Source organism: Notechis scutatus, chromosome 1 (genome assembly GCF_049901735.1).
Source record: "Notechis scutatus isolate UNSWTSFEM ecotype Mainland chromosome 1, rNotScu1.2, whole genome shotgun sequence".
NCBI classification, from domain to species: Eukaryota; Metazoa; Chordata; class Lepidosauria; order Squamata; family Elapidae; genus Notechis; species Notechis scutatus.
Window position 1 is genome coordinate 289,568,548 of NC_142009.1, and position 25,279 is coordinate 289,593,826.

General features: G+C 35.5%; 1 long non-coding RNA gene across 1 annotated transcript in view; it reads left to right on the top strand.

The window, feature by feature from the left end:
* The first annotated feature begins 443 nt into the window (after window positions 1–443).
* The window catches only part of LOC148133425 (uncharacterized), a 42,156-nt gene continuing 17,320 nt past the window's right edge, over window positions 444–25,279 (top strand). Inside the window, exons 1-2 of the long non-coding RNA XR_015746777.1 lie at window positions 444–568; window positions 20,599–20,829. This is a non-coding gene — a long non-coding RNA (uncharacterized LOC148133425). The remainder of the gene's footprint in view (window positions 569–20,598; window positions 20,830–25,279) is intronic.

Here is a 25,279-nt window from a genome sequence, read left to right on the forward strand (position 1 = left end):
CTTATGTCTACTGCTTAAGGTTAGGATCATAAGAAAAACAAGAAAGAAAATACATTTTCATTTTCTTACCCAGAAAACTTTTGCAAAGGCATAAGAACCTACAACGTTTTATCCCACAGTTACATTGGGATATATAGCTTGCCTCTGAAATATAGTTAATTAAATCAATAATGGGTTTCTTGAATGTTAGCTTCTAGCCTAATAAGTTGTGCTGAACTTGTTTAGGCTCACTATTACACACACACACACACACACACATACACACACACACCTGGCTTGTTATCCATTCTAGTTCAAACCTTGTTCTATTTTGCTGGGATATTGGCTGAGACTCTAGTTGACCTAATTGTTTTAAGTAATATGAATACACTGCCCAAAAAAATAAAGGGAACACTTTGTTACTCCAAGTCAATTTCTGAAAGCAAACTGTTTCACTTAGGTAGCAAACTGATTGCAATTGCTATGCTGTTGTGCAATGACATAGAGACAACAGGAGAAGCTGACTAGTTCATCCCCAATAGGAAAGTTCTAGAGAAGAAGAACTGCAGACTCTTCGTATTTATTACAGGTAATGCCATTTGAATCTGGCATTTCACTCTTTTGGAGATTTGAGTTACAATTAAATGTATATGCTCATCCAGGATCACATCTTGCTATCCAAAATGACTCTGGGCAGTAATTACAGTACATGGAGGTGCTCAGGAGACAGCCAGTACATCAGGAGATTGTAAATGTGGGAAAGCATAATGCTACCGACATTATTCCTAGAAAATTACAAATCCAGCGGGCCACAAATGTCATGTCTGCTCAACTACAGACCCAGGTGGGCCGGTCCAAGGTGAATTCCAGCACAACACCATCCAGGATGTTTGGCCTTTTCCAGAGAACACCAAGATTGGCACATTCCCACTGGCCCCTGTGCTTTTAATAATCATTTCACCCTGAGCAAATGTACTGCCACTATTCTAGCAACTCCCGCATGACTTTGGCAGTTCTATGTTGGCATTTCTTTACGACACCCTCCATTCTCATGTGATGGACATGAGTTCCTCAGACCCCTATTGAGCCATATATGGTTGGCCCTGGGTTCCTCATGCAGAAGCTCAGTGGCTGGAATGTCAGCACTCCTGCAAGGCTACTTGATGCTATGGCTCCACCTGTTCCCCAAACTTTTTCCAATTGAGCACATCTGGGACATCATGTCTCGCTCCATCTCACCAACGCCACGTTGCACCACAGACTGTCCAGGAGTTGGGGGATGCTATAGTCCAGGTGTGGGAGGAGATCCCTCAAGAGACCATCTGCCACCTCATCAGGAGCATGCCCAGGCGTTGTAGGGAGGTCATAAAGGCACGTGGAGGCCACACACACTACTGAGTCTCATTTTGACTTGTTTTAAGGACATTACATAAAAGTTGGATCAGCCTGTAGTTTTTTTTCCACTTTAATTTTGAGTGTAACTCCAAATCCAGACCTCCATGGGTTGCTAAATTTGATTTCCATTGATAATTTTTGTGTGATTTTGTTGTCAGCACATTCAACTATGTAATGAACAAAGTATTTAATAAGAATATTTCATTCATTCAGATCTAGGATGTCTTATTTTTGTGTTCCCTTTATTTTTTTGAGCAGTGTAGTAATAACAGCTAAGATTTTAATTCACCATCATTGGTTCAAATATCTTACAATTAAAGAAAGGCTTCCAAATAGATGGCATCTTGCTTTGATTACAAATTGTTTGCAATTAATATGTTGGTTTACAGGCAATGGACACAGACATAAACTATAACCATAAACCATTCTTTCTTCTAGCTTAAATCTATTCATATATTTCAGAAAGTGCTTTTTAAAATGTTTGGCATGTTTAAAGAATCCAAAAAAATCATCGATTTGAAATGGCCCACTTAAGCCATTTGGTCCAACTCTCTGCTCAACTGGAATACAAACTATAGTCTTGTGACAGACAGCAGTCTCTTCCAAGTGATTCTAATGTTGAGCTGTTCTTATTTATTGTAATGAACTTTTCCATGACTCAACTGGAATTTGCCTCCCTGAAATATAAGCTTATAATTCCATGTGCTACACTTTGGGACAATAAATAACAGGACTTGGCCTTTCTGTATGTGACATCCTTAAGCTACATCTTTGAGCCCTATTTGCACATAATATGCAGGTGTATGGGACAGGTTTTTCAGCCCAATTTGCCATCAGCAGGAATTATTCTGGGGCAGCTACCAGAGACAGAATGCTATTACTACCTTCCTTAGGAACTCTATTTTTTAAAACATGATTTTTTTCAAAAAGTGTGTATGATATTCATACAGCTGTGGTCTGTGAACTGTCCTTTGAAGTCCCTTCATCATTTCAGAATGCCAGTACTACACCATTCAACTCTTAACAAAATGCTGTTTCTGTTAGAATAATAATTCGAATCATTATTGCATTAATCACTTAAATTTTTTTGATAGACTTTGCCAAACGTTAAAGCATAGTATATATATCAAAGCTTAAAATATACAAATCATCTTTTAATACTTTTCAAATGTATATTTTTAATATCATTTTCTTCATTATCATTATCTTCATTATTTTATTTAATGAAGATTCATGGGGCTAGATTACTCTACAGTTTTAGGGAAAATGCAGTAAATTATGCAAATATTATATTATGGAAAACACAAATTAAGACAGGCACTATTAGCTTGTTCTGTAATCCAGCCCTTGTCAAACAACTGCAAAATTGCCAATAGAAAACAAGAAGAAGGTAAAGTATAGATATATTCTTGTCTGTCTGTCCACTGACCAAATGAAACTTGCTACCATGAAGAACATTTTGACAATTTATGACAGAAAACTCAAGAATATGTTATTCTAAATTTAAATTCAATTATTATTTAAAAAATAAGATTTCTAAAAAAACCTAAAACAATCTATTTTGTTTAAGAAGGAAAGAAGTAGGATGGAAAAGTACAAAAATGGGGCTGTCCCAATTCTGTGAAAAATTGAGTCTTAGTGAAATGTATTCTGTTTATTATTAGTCATGAAAAGTTTTTATTAACCTGATCTAGGAGAACTATTCTTAAAACAATACTTTGCATAACTGTCATAAACTATATATTGCCAGTTAAAATATTCTAATTTTCTAACTGCTGTATTTTCTTGGCAATGATTAATGCAAATAATAAAAACTGGATAGGCAGGTAAATTGTAATCCTTCTTCCTGTCAAAGGGAACACAAAAAATGGAAGAAAAAATCATAAAAATATGGCAAAAATAATATATATTGTAGACTTTTTAAAAAGAATGATTAATCCCAAAGAATATAGGAATTATTACTATTTTTATCTAAGCTATACAAAGCCTTTGAAAGAGGTATTTTACAATGCACAGGAGAACGTAAGAAGCATCTCTTTTTGGATTATTAAAGCAGCCATGTCTTTTACAAGGCTCATGCAGTTACTTTGGAAGCTGTTCTGTGTGCATGTGAGAAATCAGGACATCTTTGCTTTAACAATGATTTAATAATTCATTGTTTTAATATACCAGTGCCTTAACAAGTTGAAAATAGGTGCTTTATGTGTGTCCTTCTTTTTTCAAAGACTTTGCATTCTTGTGTCTGTTAATGTCAGGCCCACTAAGTAGTCCAGCCATGTAGTTAATTTCATAGGAAGGCTAAAACTACTTTTAAGATTGGCTGTAAGAACAGAATCTGATTTGGCTATACTTTCCCCTGCTTCCTAGTCCAGTGAATTAGGGAGGTGTCTGTTTGAGCTATTTTAGAACATTATCTCAACAGTCTAGACTTTAAAAATAATGTAGCCATTGAAATGACCACATACACAAGTCTCAGCACGTTGCTCATTTAATTTACCAGCCAGTTCTCTGGACCTATCCAGTCTTCTATGCCATGCCCCTTTTCTTTACAACTTATTGATGCAGTCTCAGAAAATACCTGTTCACAGACTTCTTGACTACTTAATTTTCAAAGTGATAGCTTAAGAAAAATGTCATGCCTTGCTACTAGCTCCTGGGGAAAAAATAAATAAGCTACTAGCTACTATTCATGCAAGTATTAAAAGCAGCAAACAACAAATCGAAATTCAATAAGTTTGCAGGCCAAGAACAACGTAGAAAAATCTAGCCAAAATTCAGTCGCTTATTTGCTCGCACTCTATAGACAGATTCTTGCCAGACTAAATCTATTTTTACTACAAAGTTTATATCCATCCCCATTCACAGTACTCTGGATAGTTTATAGTCTTGGAAATTGAACATTCTAGTAGAAGCCAAATATGCCTTTGAGCTATTGAACTGATCTAACTATAGCAACGAGCTGATGATAATGTCTTCGATATCCAAATCACATGCCCTTTACTGAGAGGAAATGACCACATCAACTAGTAGTCACCTATATGAGTAGTTGCTACTACTGGCATATGCCTGTGGTTACTAAAAAAAAGCTATTAATTCCTGAGTCTTTTCAAATACTATCTAAAGGGCATGAAAATTGAAGTTCTCCAGAGAGAATCCCACACTAACCCGGTTACAAGATCCAAGAACTCAGAAAGGTATATTTCTGGGCAGCAAGATTAATCAACAGTTTCCCTAATTTGTCTCTACAGCCCAATTTATACCAGTCATTTGTGGAGTCAAGCGTGTAATAGCACAAACTCTCATACAGGATTATTGCAGCCCCTTGCCTGGAAACAATAGCTGCTAAAGTAGCCAAAATCTTGAAGAACAGATCTCCGATAGAGGAATATCCCCATCCTTGTCTATAGGAGCCATGGTGCTACAGTCGTTAGAAGGCAGTACTACAGGCTAACTCTTCTTCCAGCCAGAGGTTCAATCCTGACCAGCTTACTCAGCCTTCCATCCTTCAGTTCAAGGAGGACTCAGATTGTTGGGGGCAACATGTTGAAATTTGTAAACCGCTTGGAGAGTTTACAAAAGCACTGTGGAGCCATATATAAATCTAAGTGCTATTGCCATCCAACTTGGTGGAGAGGGGAGACATACAGAACTTGAAAATTCGCTCACACTGAAATTAATGTGTCAATGTGGTTGTTTAGTATTGTTCTCTTTACTCTATCTGTATGTCTGTATATCATAGAATAAGGATGAAAATTATTTACTGCAAAAACATACATCGATTTTAAAAAAAGGTATTATATACAATAGAAAAAGTATTTGGACTTGACAGTCTCATTTTATGCTTTAGAATGCTCCACAAAAGACCCTTCCCACTTATACAAGATGGGAGGCTAAACGCTGGGAAGGAATAATCTTTTTCTCCTTTGCCATTAAAAGGAGGTCTTTGTTTAACTACTCTCTGCTGTGGGACACAATGTGATAAGTCTCCATTTATTCTGTTGATATGAAAGAACTTAACCTAGCGCAAATTGATACAGCACAATTGAAATGCTGCAAAGAAAAAATAAGGTAGTGCTAGGTGTTAAATTATATCTTAATGCGATATAATTTTAAAAATGAGTGTTGACAGTGCCCTTTTTATGTATTTTAATCTTAGGAAGTTTCTGATCATGTTTGACAAAAGACTGGGGAGATCTCAACAGTCAGTTATTCTATTCATTTACTAACTTTGCGTGCACTAAATTCTAGATTAGGTATATGGCACACAAAATGCACATTAAACTAAGACACTAGCTATTGTATGGCTACAAAAAGGGACAGAAAAACTGAAGGCTTACTTTCCTCCTGACCTCTGCAGACAAGTGTTTTTATTACAACAGGCTTTTCGGTGTTTGTTTTTGTACTGGTTAGGTTAGACATAGAAATTCCAAAAAGAACATGGGGTCCCCAAGCCTGTGTTTCCCTTGTAATTGTTACTGCAGAGATTGGAGGTGACTTGCCGAGGAGAATCAGCAGGAAGAGGAACAACCCTTCCTATGTCCATAGATTTTTCTCTTCCAAATGCCTCCCAACAGTTTTAATAGCTTTTTTTATTCCTCCTCAACAGCTGGACTCCAAAATCTCAGAGTTTAACCTTCCTGAATTATGCTAGATGGGAGGAAGGCATATTCAGTAGAGAACGAATAGTCATGGAGGTATTATAAAGCTCCTCTTTCCATCTTTCTTTTCTAACAAGTTCCCAAATTTCCAATATCTTTGCATGACTATGTTATGCCTGTGAATTTGTTATTGGCTTTATTAAGCAGCTGTTCTGGCAGTTTTCCACTATTCTTAATTATTAATTTGTTAACTGTATTATAGTATTTAAGCAGAAAAAAGTAACAATAGTAATTGCGCTTTCCTAGGAGTAATTCATGATGAATTCAATGAGTCTTATGTCTGAGTAGGCATGAATAAGATAATGTTAAGAGACAACTTGATCTTTCAGTTTCTTTCAACTCTGCCCAACATGACCAAGTCATGGGACTGTGACCCGAAGTATTTGACACAGTGTCAAAAAAGTCAGGTTGGAATCTATGTCTACACAGTTGAAACTCTGCCATTTTTTTTAACATGCATTAAATGCCAAGCACACAAAAATGAGCTCATGTAGCCACTATCTTGACTTTTTTGACCTCCCCACATGTCTGCCCCTGTACATCAATAAAGTATGTTTTCAGTTTAGTTGTTCAAGAGATGAATAAAATTTTCCATGTTGGATAAGAATAATTGTTAGTTGTATTACACATTTCTCCAAATTAGTGATCACTTGTAGTACTATACATTGTTGAAATATAATATCTTGATAGAGATATCACTAGTTAGATGTCTAGCTCTCTCTCTCTCTCTCTCTCTCTCTCACACACACACACACACACACACACACAGAGAGAGAGAGAGAGAAAGAGAGAGAGATATGGAGATGGAATATTTTATTCTATGTATAATTTTATAATGTGTGGGACTTTTAAAAAAAAAACCTAAATTCCTCAGAGGTTTGCTATCAGCATTTCAACAGGAGCCCTTATCACGAAGGTAGGAGGTGTAATTGACTTTGAAATTCCTCAGTTTTGACTATTTCATTGTACAATTGTAAAATCTTACCCACCTTTAAGTAACTTTTTCTTAGTGTCTTCATAGAAACCTACCAGTTCTTGACATTCCAACTCCATCCCTATTTATCTAGTACACTTCTGTATCCTCCATTAAGGAATTCAAAGCAGCATCCGCAAAGCTTATAACCTATCTGAACACTGCTCAGCTTCATCAAGTTACTTTGTTTTCAGTTATATCCCAGACTCGTTCTTTTTTATTCATTTAATTTGATTTTTATCATATTTTCATGGCTACTAACCATTCTAGTGACTTGATTCTTCCTAAAAGAAGTATCAAATCTTAAAAGGTCTGATCATCGCCTATATTTTCTTGTACATTAGAGTACCCCAATGATATTGATCAGAGAAGATTCATGCCTCTCCCAGGATCATCTGACGTCTCAGAACCCCCAGAACTTGCCAAAACCTTGTGTGTGACTCCCAGAACATCTCCCAAAGTGATTACTTAACTTTAAAAAAGGGAGAAAATACTAAATACCTAAGAAATATTTTCCTTCTACTAAAGCTCTCATATACTATCTTGTAATCTTCAATTGGGCATCATGGCGAATCATAGAGCAAAATTTTGTCAGCAAAGATATCTCAAATGAACTATCTTACAGAATTCAGGGGCCTCCTGAGGAAATAAAATTTGGGGATTTATTTATTTTATTTTACTTTTTGCCATTTTATCATCTCTGAACACTGAGTTTTATTATTTCCACCACTACTACACTGCTATTGTCAGCATGTGATCCAACATTCCCAGACAGCTTCCAGCAAGTTGATGGGACATGACTGCCAACATTCCTTGCCACCTTCCCAAAGTCTTTCCTTCAGAGAAGCTTGCAGGGAAAAAGTCAATAAGAAATCCAGTCCCTCTATGTTTGCATGGCACCAGCCATTTATCGGAATAGCAATAGCACTTAGATTTATGTACTGCCTCCTAGTGCTTTGCAGCATACTCTGGAAGGTTTACAATGCCAGTTTATTGCCCCCCAAAAATCTGGGACCTCATTTTACCGATTTCTGAAAGATGGAAGGCTGAGTCAATCTTCAGCATCTCAGGATCGAACTCCAAGCGGCGGGCAGAGTTTGCCTGCATTTTAACCACTATGCCACCAAGGTTCCTCATGCATTCCCTCACTCCATCCCCTGCTCAGCAGTAGCCACTTACCTGCCTGCCACAGAGAAGGAGAGGAGAGATTTTCAATATTCATTCCCAGGTTCTGACAACAAAACTCAATAGAGAGGCTAACATAAGGAAGGAAGTTGCTTCTGCTCCCATTGATTTTTTTTACCCACCCATGGTCATATATTAGATTGACTGTTTCCTAGTATGATTTGATTGCTTATTGTAGCCTATAACTACCATTAAGTGTTATACCTTATGATTCTTGATGAATGTATCTTTATGTATACTGAGAGCATTTGCACCAACACAAATTCTTTGTGTGTCCAATCACACTTGGCCAATAAAGAATTCTATTCTATTCTATTCTATTCTATTCTATTCTATTCTATTCTATTCTATTCTATTCTATTCTATTCTATTCTATTCTTGGGCCCCAACCTTATGTTCAAAGTTCAAGACCATTCACAGGCCAAAAGAAGATTGCCCACCTGCTATGAAATGTGCACCAACTAATGTGATTGTAACTATTGAAAGTCCTTAGGCACACTTGGAGAGGATTGCATTTCATTTTTCTTTTATCAGTCATGGAGAATCCTTTCATCTTGCCATCCAAGCTTTTTTCCTCAATTGCCCAGGCATCATTCTTTTCTTCTGGTCAGAGCTGAGAGAAGATGTACAAGGGCCAATACATAGCATCTCTAAAGGATTTGCATGACTTCACAAAGGCCATGTTTGTGCAAATGAATGAATGAAAATGGAGGCAGGAATATAAGCAACATAGGATATTCTCATGGGTGGTTTGTACAGCCCTTCATTCCAACAAGGGCCATTCAATATGAAAAAATTCAACACTCAGTTGAAGATGCTTTTATCAACTATGACTATTGAATGACAACCACAGCACTTTTATTTGAGATCTTTAACTGATGTTAAATTTGTATTGTTTCTTATATCTTGTTACAAGCCTTATGATCATTCTGTGAATTCTCTTGCCTCTCAAAGATTATTAGCTATGTTAGTTTCTACATTGCTGTAAATGAGGAATATTTTGCTAACAGATTGTGAAATTGAAAGAAACTCAGATTTGTTCATATTGGTTTTATGTTGCCTCAGAAAAAGCTGCTTTAAATTATTCAGCAAATTCTTTGAGAGGATAATCGTAAAAAAGAAAAGCAGGGTTTAGAAGAAAACCAGTGTGGAATCACAATAGTATGCCCACTGTTACAAGACAGACGGTAACAATAGTATCACAAAAGCTAATCTATACTGGTATTAAAACTAATGATGTTATAGATAATAAAAGTCATCAGATCTTCAGGTTTCCAGGGTGCAGTTCTCTGACCCTAAGTTATTACTGAATAACTTCTCTAAAGTTGTCCCTCCACCACCCCACATACAAAAACATGCAACTTTAACAACTTTAGCCAGATGGATAATTTTTTAAGAGAAGAAAGTATTTGGTTTCTATATTTTAATAATAGGAAGAAATGCGGTGATGGTACAGTTGAAGAACTAGCAGAAATATTTTTAAAGATTTACCAGTACATGCATTACATCCAGCTAAGTTAGCTTATCCAGTAAGTTTTTTATCACATGTGGTCTAGTTTGTTTCTGAACTAAGCTCTGAATGTATACTTATTACAGAAGTTCAATTCCTTAGTGAAGCAAAAGGATTAAAATTCCGTCACATTGTGAATCATAACTAAAATATAAAACATATTTTGTTGTTGTTTTTTAAATTGCTATCTAATCAGGAAAAGAGGCCTATTTGTTTCTTCCAGTGCTGGATATCATTGGACAGCAATCCAATGTGATGTATTCTTAATTCCAACAGATTGTTTTTAAAATTTTCATGTCCAAAGAAAAGTGATCTGAGGGAAAATGGCATTATTGAGGCCTCTAATTCCAAAATATTGTGGAGAAACAAACCTGCAATCCCTTCCTGCACATATCACGAGCAAGATCATTTCTGGCATTTTATTTCATATAGGAATCATTGGTGCTTCTGTCCCAATCTGACTTTCCCTTCATTGGAAGTTTTGTTTCAGCAAAACTGATAACTCCCAAACAAATTAAAGGTACGATTTTATTTCCCCTGAAATCAGTTGGATCTGTTTCACCTGAGAACTACAAAAAAATACATCATATTAGTGTTAATGAATGCAGGCAGAAATGGATTATGAAACATTAAATTATGAATCTGTTGATCTTCAATTGGTGGTTAGAATAGCAGGCACGCAAGGTGTTTGGTAGGTTGTGTTTTCTGAAAATCAAAATGATAATATAAATGGAAAATTCTAACAGTTTTTCCACAACCCATTGGCATCGTACTTCTTGTATATTTGCTTTCTTGCTTTATATACAGTAATCCCAAATAACATCCTAAATGGGTGGGAATCAATAGATACAGCATTCTGGAAAAAGTGTTTTTTAGACAATTTATAAATTCCAAAAACTACTCTGGGCAGCATGCAAAAGATTTTTTTAAAAAAAGAACAACAGTTTAATGCAGTACTTCTCAACCTTTGAGGTGTATAGACTTCAACTCCCAGAATTCCCTAACCAACCTGCTAGCTGGGAAATCCTGGGATTTGAAGCCCATGCATCTTAAAGTTGCCACGGTTGAGTAACAAAACCCTAATGTCCAAGGCCACAAATACAGTCCAAACCATAAGGAACAACATCCACCAACATTACCAGCTGAATTTGCCTAATCAAACTGAGCAAACACCTGGGAGAACAACTGGGTCTTTAATGCCTTAATGAATGCTAACAGGGTCAGGGCTTCCCTAATCCCTGAAGGGTTGCAATTCCATGGGCCTTTTTTTTTAAACCTGCACTGAACTCACAGTTCCACAATACTATGTTATATTTACAAACCATTTCTCTTCAAAACATGCTGCAACACTACTAGTGTTGTTTATGTGTGCTGAGAAAAAGTTTAAAGGGTTTTTTGGTAGCATCTTCATGGTACATGTATTGAACTTTACACTTAAATAATCATCAAAGAAACTTACGCTAGAAAAGTTAGCTTAGAATGTAATAAAGGACCTTGGCTCCAGTATGCATGTCAGTGCTATTATTTTCAGCAACATGTGTTTAAGAGAGTTTGCTTTATGCCTTACATCTTTAAAAGTATGTGGATGTGTTTTAACTGCAGCAAAATTCTCCAAGCCAGTCATGGCCGACTGAGAGTGAATATACAAATAAAAGAAACGACCTTAAAATAACATTAGCATTTTGACATATGCCTACAGAAGCTAGGCAACTCAGAGTGATCCCATTAGCTCAATGTGATCCCATTAGTTGAATTGTTCTGTCTGCCTCTTTTCATCTAAGGAACAGTTCTCACATTCCATTTGTCAGTACTTGATGAGGCAGGCTGCTGAAATTCTTCTCCACTGGATAGTTGTTCACTCTTAGAAGTTCAAACTTTTCTCTTTGGGTGCTCCTGAGATCATCTTTATAGTGCCCCAGATCAAAATCTGAGGAAGAATGGTTTCATTTTAAGACAGAATTATGTGATATGCTTTATTTTTGAGTGCACTTTTCCATGTTCCAGAAGATTGCAGCATATTTAAGTCTCTTGTGAATTGTATTGCTTGGACAAAGAACACCTTTCATTCCGAAAAGGTAGTTTCTTGGGTTGACAGCTTTTATTGCCTCTTTTGATAACTTTCTTTCAGAACAACTTTGTTAGAATTATTCATTCTCAGAAGCATGTAGGTATTTTATAGGCAAAAGAGCTTATGTAAAAAGTTCATGACTCAGTCTTGGTTCTTTCTGAAACACTTGTTTATAGTCTAATTGTGAAGACAATACACTACATTCTACATTAGCATTTGCATTGATTGGAATAAATACACACTTACACACTCATACTCTCTCACTCAGCCTTAGTTAGAATCTTCAATTCAGTCTCAACTGGTGATGACTGTGTTGGACAACTTCCTGCCATTCTCTTGGCAAAATTTCGTAAGTGCTTTGCCATTGGCTCTTTCATACTGCTGACAAACAATGACTGACCCAAGGTTACCCAGATGTCTTTGCACCTAAGGTGGGATTAGAACTCACAGTCTCCCACTTTCTAGCCTGATGCCTTAACCACCACATCAGACTGATTATCTGATAACATTTACTGTAAATCTATTGTTATTGTGACTGCTGGAAAAATGTTGAATTAGACTTAGGAAACAACCTGTTTTTTCATATAATTTAAAATAGGTACTAGACTTAATAAGTATCTCTGATTTCTTAGGAAAGTGTATGTTTATATTGGTATATTGGTAGATATGCTATAAGGAAATACGCTTATAATTAAGCAAACTCTGGCTGCTAATTTTCACCTTTTTGCAAGATATTATCATTAACATTAGCATTAATATATTGCAGAATTTATTTGAATGATAAAAGTAAGAGGCAGGAGCAATTCCTTCACCAAATGACCTATAAAATATTCATCTTAGGCTTGTGCTCCATTCCTTATCACATTATAATCATCAGTGTCTACTAGTGTTTATATGCACTAATGCCCTGTTCAGTTACTCATATGCTGTCACTGGGAGCACCTAGATATTTAACTGTCTCTTTTATAAATGAGGAAAGGGGCCCTTTGATGACATGTTTTATGCAAGAGATAGACCCAAACTTTGGGATACATTTTGCCATGCTCAAAAAGTAGAAATTAAAGCACTCTTCAAAACATGCCTGAAATGCAAGGGAATCTTTGTCCCTGGTGCTTTCCAAAACTCATGTAAGTGAATTTGCATATGAGGATAAGCCTCTTTAATTAGGTACTTCTTTAAATGAAGAAAGCCATAGAAACTAAAAAAAAATAACTTTACTGAGTACCTAGACTCATGATGGCAAACCTATGGCATGGGTGCCACAGGTGGCATGCAGAGCCATTAGTGTGGGCACATGAGCTCCAGCCAAACTTACCTGCACTGCACAGGGGCATGCCTCCCAGATGATTTTTGGCCCATTTGAGGCCTTTTCAGCCTCCCTGAGGCTCGAGGGAAGCCTCGGGAGGCCAAAAAACAGGCTTTTTGGAAATACTGGAAGTGCTGAAATGGGCCTTATTCAGCCTCCAGAGGCTCCAGAAGCTTCTCTCGAGCATCCGGGCGGGTGAAAACGGCCTCAAATGGGCCAAAAATCAGCTGGGAGGCCACACATGCACAGTGCAGGTAAGGGGGCAGGGTGGGGGTGTTGCACATGCATGCACAGGGGAGCGCATTGCATTGTGGGTGCTGGCACGCACGCGCGCTTTTGGCACACCACAACAAAGGTTCGCCATCACTGACCTAGATGTATAGCTGTAGCATTATCAAATAGATAAGTATATAGATTCTGGATTATTAAAAATAAGCACAGAACCCATCAATATGAGCGGGTGCTTATCTAGAAAACCAACCAAGCGTTAACCAAATTACAGGTAGTCCTTGACTTACAACAGTTTATTTAGTAACTGTTTGAAGTTACAACAGCACTGAAAAAAAGTGACATATAAGTTTTTTATATCTATGACCATTGCATCATCCTCATGGTCGTGTGATCAAAATTCAGGTGCTTGGCAACGGATTGGTGTTTATGATGGTTGCAGTGTCTCAGAGTCATGTGATCACTTTTTGTGACCTTTTGACAAGCAAAGTCAATGGGGAAGCCAGCCGTTTTACTAATGTAACAACTTTCACTTAACAACTGTGGTAAGAAAGACCATAAAATGGAACAAAACTCACTTAACAAATATCTTACTTGGCAATGCAAATTTTGGGCTCAATTGTAGTCATAAGTCAAAAACTACCTGTATGTTATTAGAGTTAACTTCTGAAAATATATACAAAATACAAAGCTACATAGCTTTGTAACTTTTCCTGTAACATGATTTTTCACTGTTGTATTGTAAAATATAAAAATATGAACATTGCCATTTTCATTCATAGCATTATTCAGAAAAATGAAACTGTAGAACATCTAAAGAAATGGAGATACAGATAAAATTGCTGTTCTTAGTAAAATAATATCTGGTGAAAGGAGTGAATTATGTTGACACCATTGTTTGTTTTTTGTTTCAATGAAATCAATGTAGACAATAGATTACACTTGTCTGTTGGTGGCAAACAAAAGCTAACCTAATTAGCTTTTGCTTAGCTGTTATTCTGTTAACTCTGAGAAAATAAGTTAAATTGTACATCATATTAACTTAGCTATTTATTCATTGTACAATTCACTGGCAAAAGTAGAGTTTTTCTGGGACATCATACCCATTTCTGAATCAAGCTTTTGTCTTCCAAACAGACTTAGCGTTACAACAGCTTTTAGTGCAAGTTATTACAATTCTTTTTGCATAAAACAGGTCATTCAGAGTTCATCTGTAGGTGGAGCAGGCAAGGTGGATTGGGGGACAGTTCTAATAGATCTATTTCAATAATTAAGTCATGCATTTTTTTTTCCTCAACAAAACCTGTAAGTCAGGTTTAGCCAGGTGGGAACTAGGTTTTCTTTAATGGCTGTTATCTTTGTCAAAAGGAATATTATGAAAATAAGGAATTGCTGTGAATATTTTAACACTTGACTAAACAGAGGAATAATTCGTGAAACATACTTAGCAACACAGGTTACCCTAAATTTAATGCAATTTGCATTTATTATCTTTTTATTAAGCGCATTCAGTAAGTTTGAAATTATTTAGTAAGTAGAATTAATGAGGTTAACAGTAAAAATGATTAGTACTATGAACATTCTTAAATCCATATTTTGGAAAAGGTGAACCACAAGCCCACTTTAACTTTAGAAATTATGTCAGGAATCTTTTCAAACCAGAATACTAAATGGAACAATAGTAACATTATTCTTCTCTAGAATAAAAGATTTTTATCCTTTTATACAGTGGAATGAAATAAAGAAGCTACATTGGAAATAGCGGGTTCTGAACAATGTCTCCTGTGTTATTTTCATAGGGTAAATTTTATTAGGCTAATTAATGGCAAACCACTTCTGAAAAACCTTGCCAAGGAAATTGCATTGACTTGTCCAGACAATCTCCAAGAATTGGATATGATTAAATGGAGAAAAAGATTACTTGATCTCATAGATATTCACACATATTGAGTAATCAGATTTCTTTAATATAAAAGCAGAAGAGGCAACTAAAGATTAAGAGAATTGTTTTAATAAAAAATGATTTAAACAGGATGGCTTCTTTACAATAAACATTATGGGGAAAAAAACCCAGAGTATTATGGAGCTGCATAAAAACACAAACAGTTTATATCACATTTTACATGGGCAAATTCTGTCCATAAATTCAAACTCTCATTGTCAATAGAAAGCTACAGATCCCGCCCCCCCCCCCCAAAAAAATCCCCTACATTTATACGAAATATATAATTGAACTATGCATGTTGCATGGCAAACTGTCTAAAGTTAGGATTAAAAATAGCATTCTTGGGCAGACACAGTCTTCAAATCCATTATATTTTTTTAAAAAGTTCTAAACATTTTTTTAAAAAGTCTAGCATTCTGCAAAACAAAGAACTAGCCTTTAACATCATATTTATTTCGAACAAAAAGTGTCGGATTCCACATAAATACAAAGTGTTCTTACAAGATAAGCATAACTGCAGATAAAGTAACTTCAACACATAAAATGGGAGAGAGTGGGGAGAATAGTAATTGGCCCAGATGTTTCCATTTCATTTCCAATCACATATTTCTGCTGCATTTTGAAATTATCCTTCTTCAGTGATAAAACTCCTAAATTTGTGTAGACTCCATATCCAACTGAAAATCCTGCAATAACACCTGATTGAGCAATATGAGCTGGAATGCCAATGAGATCATTTCCATTCTGCCCAAACTACAATATGGTGGATGCATGAGTATAATTATATTCTATGGGTCACATTTCTAGGCAATACTTTTTTGTGAGATGGGCAGCTATATAAATTTGACTGATAAATAATATAAGGATTGATCAAGAGTGTGGGTATTCTAACTATATGTCTGGGTTACCAATGAAAAATATAGCTTCCAAAGTTTCTTCCTTGTCAATTACATCTTTAACTTCCTTATTTCAAGATCTTTGCTTGAGGAAAAGCAGCAGTAGGTATGTGTGTACTGCACACAGTGGATTGGCTCCAAAGTTTTATTTATTTTGATGAAAAGGTCCAATCCAATGACCATGTACAGGAAGAAATAAATTAAACCGAAGAAATAAATTAAACCATTTTAATACATAAGAAGAAAAAGACAGTTAACAAATAAAACTTCAGTTAAAGAATTTTGTGGACTAAGAAATCTCTGATTTGAACTCAGTTCATGCCATTTTCTTGGCAGGAATATGGAAGTGCTTTCCTATTGCCTTTGAGGGCTATTTTTGTAAACTCAGCCTGCTTTCAGCATGTAATTGGACTGTTTGTTGAACAAGTAGAGGGATAGGCAACCTGATCTCTCTTTTTCTCAGATAGCTATCTGAGGAAGACTGCAGTTATAGTCCAAAATTCCTAGTGGCACAAAATTTCCTACACCTGATCCCCTAATTCAGTTAAAAACAATTAAATGCTACACTCTGAGCTTCAATCTGGCTCATCACATACCCTCATGTTTTCAAAACAAAACTCAGGTTTTGGAAGGTTTTTTTTTTTTTTTTACAAAAATCTAGAGATTTTTCACTAATACATATAGTACAGAGGGCAGTTGAATATCCTTTATTCAGTCAACTGAAATAAATAAGCATTTTGCATCAGGGCCATTTAATGACTGAACAAATTCTGAAAAGAGAAGGAAGATAAAAGTTCTTTTAAGAGTTCTTTAAGGTATCAGTTTGATAACAACCAAAACACCTTTACTGCCATTAAATATTTACCAAGACTTAGCTTTCAGGAGAAGGGCAGTTTAGAGCAGTGTGCTTGGCTCCATGCATTGGTATTGATTAGCTATCAGAAGGACATGGTTAATGAATCACTTTGGGTATCACTTGAGCACTCAACATTGTTGTCAAGACTGCTCTTTTTTTTCTCTTCTCTTACCTGAAAATGACCTAAATTAAAGTCAGTTGGAACTGACACTAACCCTGCCACAGATTGCTCAAGAATCCTAGGGAATAAACAAAAGACTTTGGAAAATCAGTTGATCGATGCTTAAGCAATCCATTCTAGTGGCTCTTGTCATCCTTACTGGACTTTAGAACTAAACATGTTTACATTTAATTAAAAAGAACCCACACTTTACATCACATGGAAGCTATCAATATCGAATTGGAATTGATTTCCGCTTTGTCTCACTAGTGAATCATGATTTCCTTCAAACTGTTTTTTATTTTCAAAACATCAGCTTGCAAAATGAGTCATATAAATTTTAAAGCAGAGTAAGCCTATTCCATAGAGATAATAATGAAGGTAAATGGCAACTAATTGAGCTCCTTTTTAGAGGCCTTTCAACTGCTTGAAGTGAATTATAGTGCCATGGAAATGGCGCCGATGGTTCCATTACATCTCCAAGATTTGGAGACTTTACTAAGATATTGCTGTTATAACATTTAACTGAATGGGCCCTTCACCAGGTTCTTCTTCGTATACTGTAAATTGGTAGAGCTACTAATTTATATATATTTTAAAGGATGGGCTCAAACGATAAGTTGTCAGAATGTTTCTTGCAGGGTTTAGATTTTACTTTTTTACGCTTTGTATCAAATGTGAATGATCATGTTTAGCTTTCCTAGTTGTGAACATCATGCAGCTACCTATTTAACATGCCGGCCACATGACTACGGAAGCATCTTTGGACAATATTAGCTTTTCAGCTGTGAATCAGAGATGAGCACCAACTCCCCTAAAGGTGGACACAACTGGCAGGGGAAACCTTTGCCTTTTTATAGTTGGATATATAGCTTGATCCTATGGATCCTTTTGTAAATTCAAATCTCCACATGTAGCATTAGAAAATAAAAAACTAAATTCTAGACTTCCGTGAGATGCCACTTTGATGTGATCTGATAAATTCATGGAAGATAAAATGACTATCTAAAAAAAAAAGTCCAGTTGCCTTTTCCAAAAAAAACAACCACCTATGAGACAACTATGATCTGGATGACTAAGAAACTTCATAGACATCTGGATGACTGGAAATTAGATTCACATGTTGTGTTGTTACACTGATAAAATATTATATGCCTTAAATGTTGTGCACACCCAATCAGTTATGGTTTATCAACAAATATGCTATGAGAATTCAGTCACAGAATGCTAGACTAAAATAGGCTTTGGTCTAATCCAACCAGATTCTTCTTTTTTTTAATATTTGAAAATAGTATACTGATTTCTTCAGCTTGTAGCTCAGGATACTACTTTGAAATGCTTCTTCTTTTTCATTTATGGTAAAATCATGTTTAATATATTTTATCTGTTATTCTTCTACTGACTTTTTATTTCTTTATACATTATTTATAATTTAAAAATGTCCTTATTTAATTGAATAGATACTTCACATCATTTTCAAACAACCTCAGGTAGTAGGTGTAATGACATGCCAATTCCTTGACCTTTAACTTTTAGATTCCCATTAAATCAGCCGTATTTTACTTATGCATTTCTGGTGAGTTTTAATTTCTATAGGAAATAGCAATCTGGTTGTGCTTCTTTTTTTGTTCAGAAGCAAAAGGACATTGCCAATAAACTTAATGCAGGATTTGTTTGTTCTTCTTGCTTTTCAGTAGAAAAATATAGTTTCTATTTCATTTTACACTTACACAGTAATTTAGATATGTTCAGTCTATATACCCAATGTTTGTAAAAAAAAAAAAAAAAAACCAAGCTTCTAACAAAACAGTGTAGGGTAAAAAATAAAGCACTAATTTTGAAGAAAACATTTGTTTATAAATTTACTTTTATTTTGGCTAATTTAAAAACAATTTCAAAAATAGATATAAAATTTCTCTACTGTTAATACAGGATTCCTGTTCAGTCATTAAAATGGAAGTAATCTGTAAACCACTGTTTCCTACTTCATAAAAATATTCCAAGAAAGAAAATCTGAGAAATAACTCCAACTAGACTTCCTTGGGAAAATTTTAGGAAGGGTGAAATAAAGTATATATAAAATCCAAAGGTGCTTTTTCAAGAGGCAACCTGAAAAGTTCAGAACTGAAGAAGCTTCTTGGATGAGAAGCAAAATGTCTTCAAGGAAAAATAAAGAAAGTCCAGTTGCCACTAGAAAAAGCACTTCTGCAACAACCATGATCTGGATGTCTGAGAATCTCCATATATAGAGATATATAACATATTTTATTATGCTCAGCAGCTGTTTTAAACATTTCTTGTTTTTTATAGTAACAAATCAAGATCAAAACTGAACTCAAACTTTCACACATTGAAGTGTGCACATAGACAGACACTCGTGTGTAGTCACAGTCATATATCTGATACCAGCAGCTGAACAGATTTCCTGGACAAAAGGGAAAAGGCTCAGGAACCTAGAAAGCTTGAGCGCCTAGTCATGGAATAGCCAAATAACCTCCAGGCTCCTCCCAGTAATCTTCCTTCAAATTGACCTGATGTCTCTCCTGGCTTCCAGTCATCTGTCCAGGCATTGATTACCAGGTTTACTACACAACTATGCTCTCCAGGAGCTTACTAAAAGCTACCTAGTGGGTTGTTATTGGCAACAACTACTGCTAGATGATGATGCACATGGGTTGTTGGCTTCTTATTCCTGAAAAAAGCTGGAGCTGAGTTGGCCACAGCCAGGTAGAAATAATAGGTAGAAGACAGGTAGAAATAATAGAATACAGCATCAGTTTCACATCTTGCTCTTTCAAACGGAAATCCCTAAATTTAGATCTACACTGTTCTGCTCAGTAAAGATTATTTTGTATGTAGTGAGAATATGAAATTAGAATGTAGGCATATACAAGGAACCTGATTATGGTATGAACCAGCTCATTCTGATGTTGTTGCCTTTATTTTTTCATTCAGATATAGCCTGTGAGGTTGAACCTCCAAAATAAATTTCTGCAATTATCTATCGTCTATATGTCTATCTGTCTGTCTATCTATCTATCTATCATCTTAAAGATAATCAGTTTCATTTCGCTGAAGTTTCTCCCTGAGAAAGAATTGTTGCATTGACAAAAGCAAGAGATATGGAAATTATTGTACAAATCAGAAGCAACTTGAACCTGCAAATACAGAGAAACTCCTGAATAATATTTGCTTCTACTTAGAAGAAAAGAAAGAAAAATAATCAAAATGCTCTAAAGAATTAACTGCTGCGTCAGTTCTATGTTAATTTAAATGTATTGTAAAACTATTATGAATGACATAGCAGGTTTTCTTATGTCACTTTATATGCTTAATAAACGAATGAATGTGTATGCACATATTTATGTCCCTTTGATTGATATATTTAAAATTACATTGTATTGATCACCACTGATGTACGTGTTTTTTGTTTCATCAGTTTGCATCAAGCTCTATCCCAAGAAGCAAATCTTAAGGATCAGTTCAACTCCACACTTACAACATATGAAAAAGCTTTGAAAAATAAAGATGATATTGTCTCCATGCTCTTTCTTCAAAATGAGGAGCTGGTGACTCAGCTCCAGCAAATGGCAGCAGAGAAAACAAGCATAGAATTAAAATTTCAGGAAGCTTCAGATGCTTTTCAAGAGACCACTGAAAAACTTCAAAAGTAAGTATATAGCCTGTCTTTTTGAAAAATGCAATTTGTTAACTAAACGGCCTCTTGTGCCTTTTTTTCCATAGCATAAAAAGGACAATAAAAAGATAAAAATACCTAAACGTTCTTATAATGCATTAAAGCAATTTAATAGACATAATAGCAATTTATTTTAAAGCTTTGGGCACTTTATAATCTGCTTCAAAGGTTTATTTTCAACCAATATAGAATAGTTACAAAATTTGCAAGGAAAGGAAACACATAGACACCACACAAATTCAGAGAGTTTATATTCAAGATTTTATTGAATATAGCTTTACATATTAGAGCTTGGATTAGTTGTTGTGGCTAGGGACCACAACAGTTTCAATACAAGTTTGTGAATATTCTTACACATTCATATTTGACATGAATCAATACTGATCCACTTGAAACTGAAAATTTTAAGAAGGCATTATTTGATTCAAGTTTGCACATTGAAACTGGGGACAAGCCAATTTAAGTGAATGAATTGAGTGAGTCAGTGAATATTTCATTGGAGTGGCTAGCATAGCCAATTTGATCTGAATCAATTTGAGATTTGAATTTGGGGGGGAAATAGTCATTGACTGTTTGTTCAGTTGTTTGTTTATTTAAATGTATCTGTTGCCTACTTTTCCCAATTCCAAGCATCTTTACAACATGTGAGTCACACAGATAGAAACACCCACAAAATAAATAACAATTATAATAAAATTATTCAAATTATAAATAGACATATAGCTGTCATCCAACAATCCCAAATACTCCCTTAGAGGATTGTTTCCATTACCTGAAACATCAAGGTAAAGACACATACTTAACAAGCTGTGCCAGAGGGACAAACTACCCTCCACATTTCTTTGGGACATCATCAGAAAAATACCCTATTTCAGGTTTTGACATGATTAGAGGATAATAGTAGACTTTTTAGCCAAATGCCTTCAAGAGTTTTATCATAATATGTTTTAGAAATTTACCTCTGTCTTTTTTTAAAAAGAGATGGCAGGGATCAGAAAACAGTTTAAGTTGCAGTAATTGAACTAGTGCAGAAAATATCTTATTCAACTTAAAAATTAAGCTTTCCAAAACTCTAAAAAGTACATTCCTTTTGTTTGTTTTTGTCGGTTACTAGACTTGGCATTACACTGAAGAATGCCCATTGACTTGTTCTTATGAGCTCTACTACCTCTGATCACTGGTTTTTTTTTAGGATGCCAAAAGATTGGCAGAATTGATTGGCAAGCTTGGTCATTCCTGTAAACAGCCTTCTTATCACTAGTTTTGAGAACTATCCAGCTAGCCAGAGCATGTTAGCGAGGCTTGGCTTCTTCTGAGCAGAGCTGAAAAGAATGGCCATTAACTTAATCCTTAAGGAGTAATGGGCATTTGCTGTTTCTGATTACTGGATTTTGTTAGGATGCCAGGAAGGTTGGTGTACTTGGTCAGTAAGCTTGGCCCCTCCTGCAAGGGGCTTCCCCACCCTCCACCCCCATTACCATCCTTAGTAAGTTGCTAGACAATGCCAGGCACAGTGGCAAGTTTATTTCATCTGGCCAGGACTTTGTTAGGTCAGGGCTACAGCTTAATGGCAATTTTCCATGTCAATTATCAAAGGCAGGAATAACAGCCTGGTACAATGACATACAGTGCCCAAGAGATAGACAAGGGCATAGAAAAATAAGCTGGTGTAGAAAAAGTCACATTGTATGCTTGCAATATTCTGTTCTCAGAAACAGTAGAAGCTTGGCCAAATACTACCCTGGCATCCATTCATTCATTGTTGAGAGACAAAATACACCCCTAATCTGCAGAATTTAGGAGGAAGATTTGATCCAAGAACTGAGTTGAACAGAGTTGCTACCTAACATTAGCACAAATAAGGCAGGCCATTATTTGCTAATGTCAAGAGTGAATCAGGACTTGATTGGGTCAGAAAAATGAATATAGACCAGAAATTTAAAAATGAGAGGAAAACGACTTCAGGGAAAGAATTCGTACAAATACTTTATTTTCTTATAATTGCTAAGTTCTTCATTTTACTAATCTAATATAATAGTGTCTTTAAAGTTTTCATGAATATTTGCTCAGCATATATTCCAGTTGAAATATATATTATCTTGTATGTTCTCATCATGTTTATTTAGCTATTCTCAAGTTGTATGTTATGTATACGTTACTTGTGAGTATATTTCCATAATTCATGCTTCAAAAAAAGGATACAGCTTGAGCATCTCAGATCCCCCAGTGTTTTAATTTCCCTTTAGCTAAATGAAAATGGCTTTGGATTTTCAGAAGACCAATGGACGAGTATTAGTCCATCAATCTCTTTATTCCTCTAATAAAGACTGTAATTCCCTTTCAAGACCATCAAATTAATGATCATTGTCAGTCTTGTAATAGTGAATTCTGTAGTTTGACAATGCTGAGTTTCTTTTCCCTCTGCAAATCAGTCTTCTTAACTGGAGTATCATGGATTCTGGTATTATGGAAGAGGAAGAAATTGTTCTTCCTATCCAGGTTCTTTAATGCTTATCAATGTGTCATATCCATAATTTTCTACACATCTCTCATGCCTTCTTATCCTCTTGTTTGCTTTTTCCCTAAATCAAAAAGGCTTAAATGTTTTTAGCCTTACCTCACAACTGCCCTTACCTTGGACAGTTCATCCAAAAATTGATTGCTCTTGATGCCCTTTGCTGAATCTTTTCCATTTTACAAAAATGTTTTAGTGCATTTTAGTGTACTTTGTGATAATGATGTAAAAGTGGTGTCCCCCAAGGCAGTGTTCTAGGACCAACCCTTTTCATCCTCTACATAAATGACCTCTGTGATCATATTAACAGCAACTGCGTTCTCTTCGCTGATGATGTAAAGCTATTCAACACCACAGACAATACTACTACCCTTCAAAAAGACCTTGACTATGTATCAGAATGGTCAAACAAATGGCAACTTCAAATATCAACAAATAAATGCTATGTCCTACATATTGGCAAAAAACAAACAAACCAGAAAATAAAATACAGGCTGAATAGTCAAGACCTTGTTGATGATCCAAACTCTGTCAAGGATCTTGGAGTACTCATCTCTAATGATCTAAGTGCTAGAGCCCACTGTAACTACATAGCCAAAAAGGCGTTAAGAGTTGTTAACCTAATCTTATGTAGCTTTTTCTCTGGTAATATTACACTACTAACTAGAGCATACAAAACATTTGCTAGACCAATACTCCAATACAGCTCATCAGTCTGGAACCCACATTACGTATCTATTATTAACACAGTTGAGAAAGTCCAGAAATATTTCACAAGAAGAGTTCTCCTCTACTCATTGTAGAATACCTTATGCCACCAGACTCGAAATTCTAGACCTAGAAAACCTAGAACTACGCCGTCTTTGGTCCGATTTAAGCATGGTATATAAAATCATACATTGCAATGTCCTACCTGTCAATGAATACTTCAGCTTCAACCATAACAACACAAGAGCAAACAATAGATACAAACTCAAGGTTAATCGCACCAAACTTGATTGCAGGAAATACGACTTCAGCAACAGAGTGGTCAATGTCTGGAATACTCTACCTGACTCTGTGGTTTCTTCCCCAAACCCCAAAAACTTTAACCTTAGACTGTCTACTATTGACCTCACCCCTTTCCTAAGAGGTCTGTAGGGGGCATGCATAAGCGCACCAACATGCCTACCATCCCTGTCCTATTGTTTCTTTTATTTTTTTATTTTTCTTATATGTATCCATGTATTCATAACTATGTTTTTACTTGTACCTATTATCTTGTAAGCAATTGACAAATAAATAAATAACAATAAAAAATAACTATTACAAATGAGTTATGTCATAGATTTTGATCAAAGCTTTGACATTATGGTATTAACTGTTTTATTTTAAATTCCTTTCTTTAAATTTCTGGCCCTGAATTTCCCATCTTCACAGCAATCATGTTCACTGCTCTGTTGAACTCTGAGAACCCCTTCCATTCCTATTCGGTTGCCATCATTTTAGTTGTTTATACATGAATTTAGCCATTCCTGTCTCGATGGTTTGCATCACTACTTAGGTGGTATTGCATTTACCATGTTTATGTTCTTTTCCTCTGTTTAAAGAGAGCTTTTTAGACCCCGTCCCTTCTTGTTTTAATCACCTTAAATAAATGGGTAGCATTCACTAGTTTGAGCTGCTTATTCCTAACCTCTGTATGTCTGTGAACAAAAATACTTTTATTGGATAGCCCATTTACAGAGTTCCCTTTGCTAATAATATGTAGATATTGCTATTCCTTATTTTCTTATGTTTTATTTAACCAGTTTCAATCCAGAGAGGACCCTTTCTTTCTTCATATCCATGAGCAAGGAGCTTGAGAGCCTTTCATTAAGGACATTATCAAAAGCCTTTTGAATATCCAAATAACTGCTGTTGTTAAAA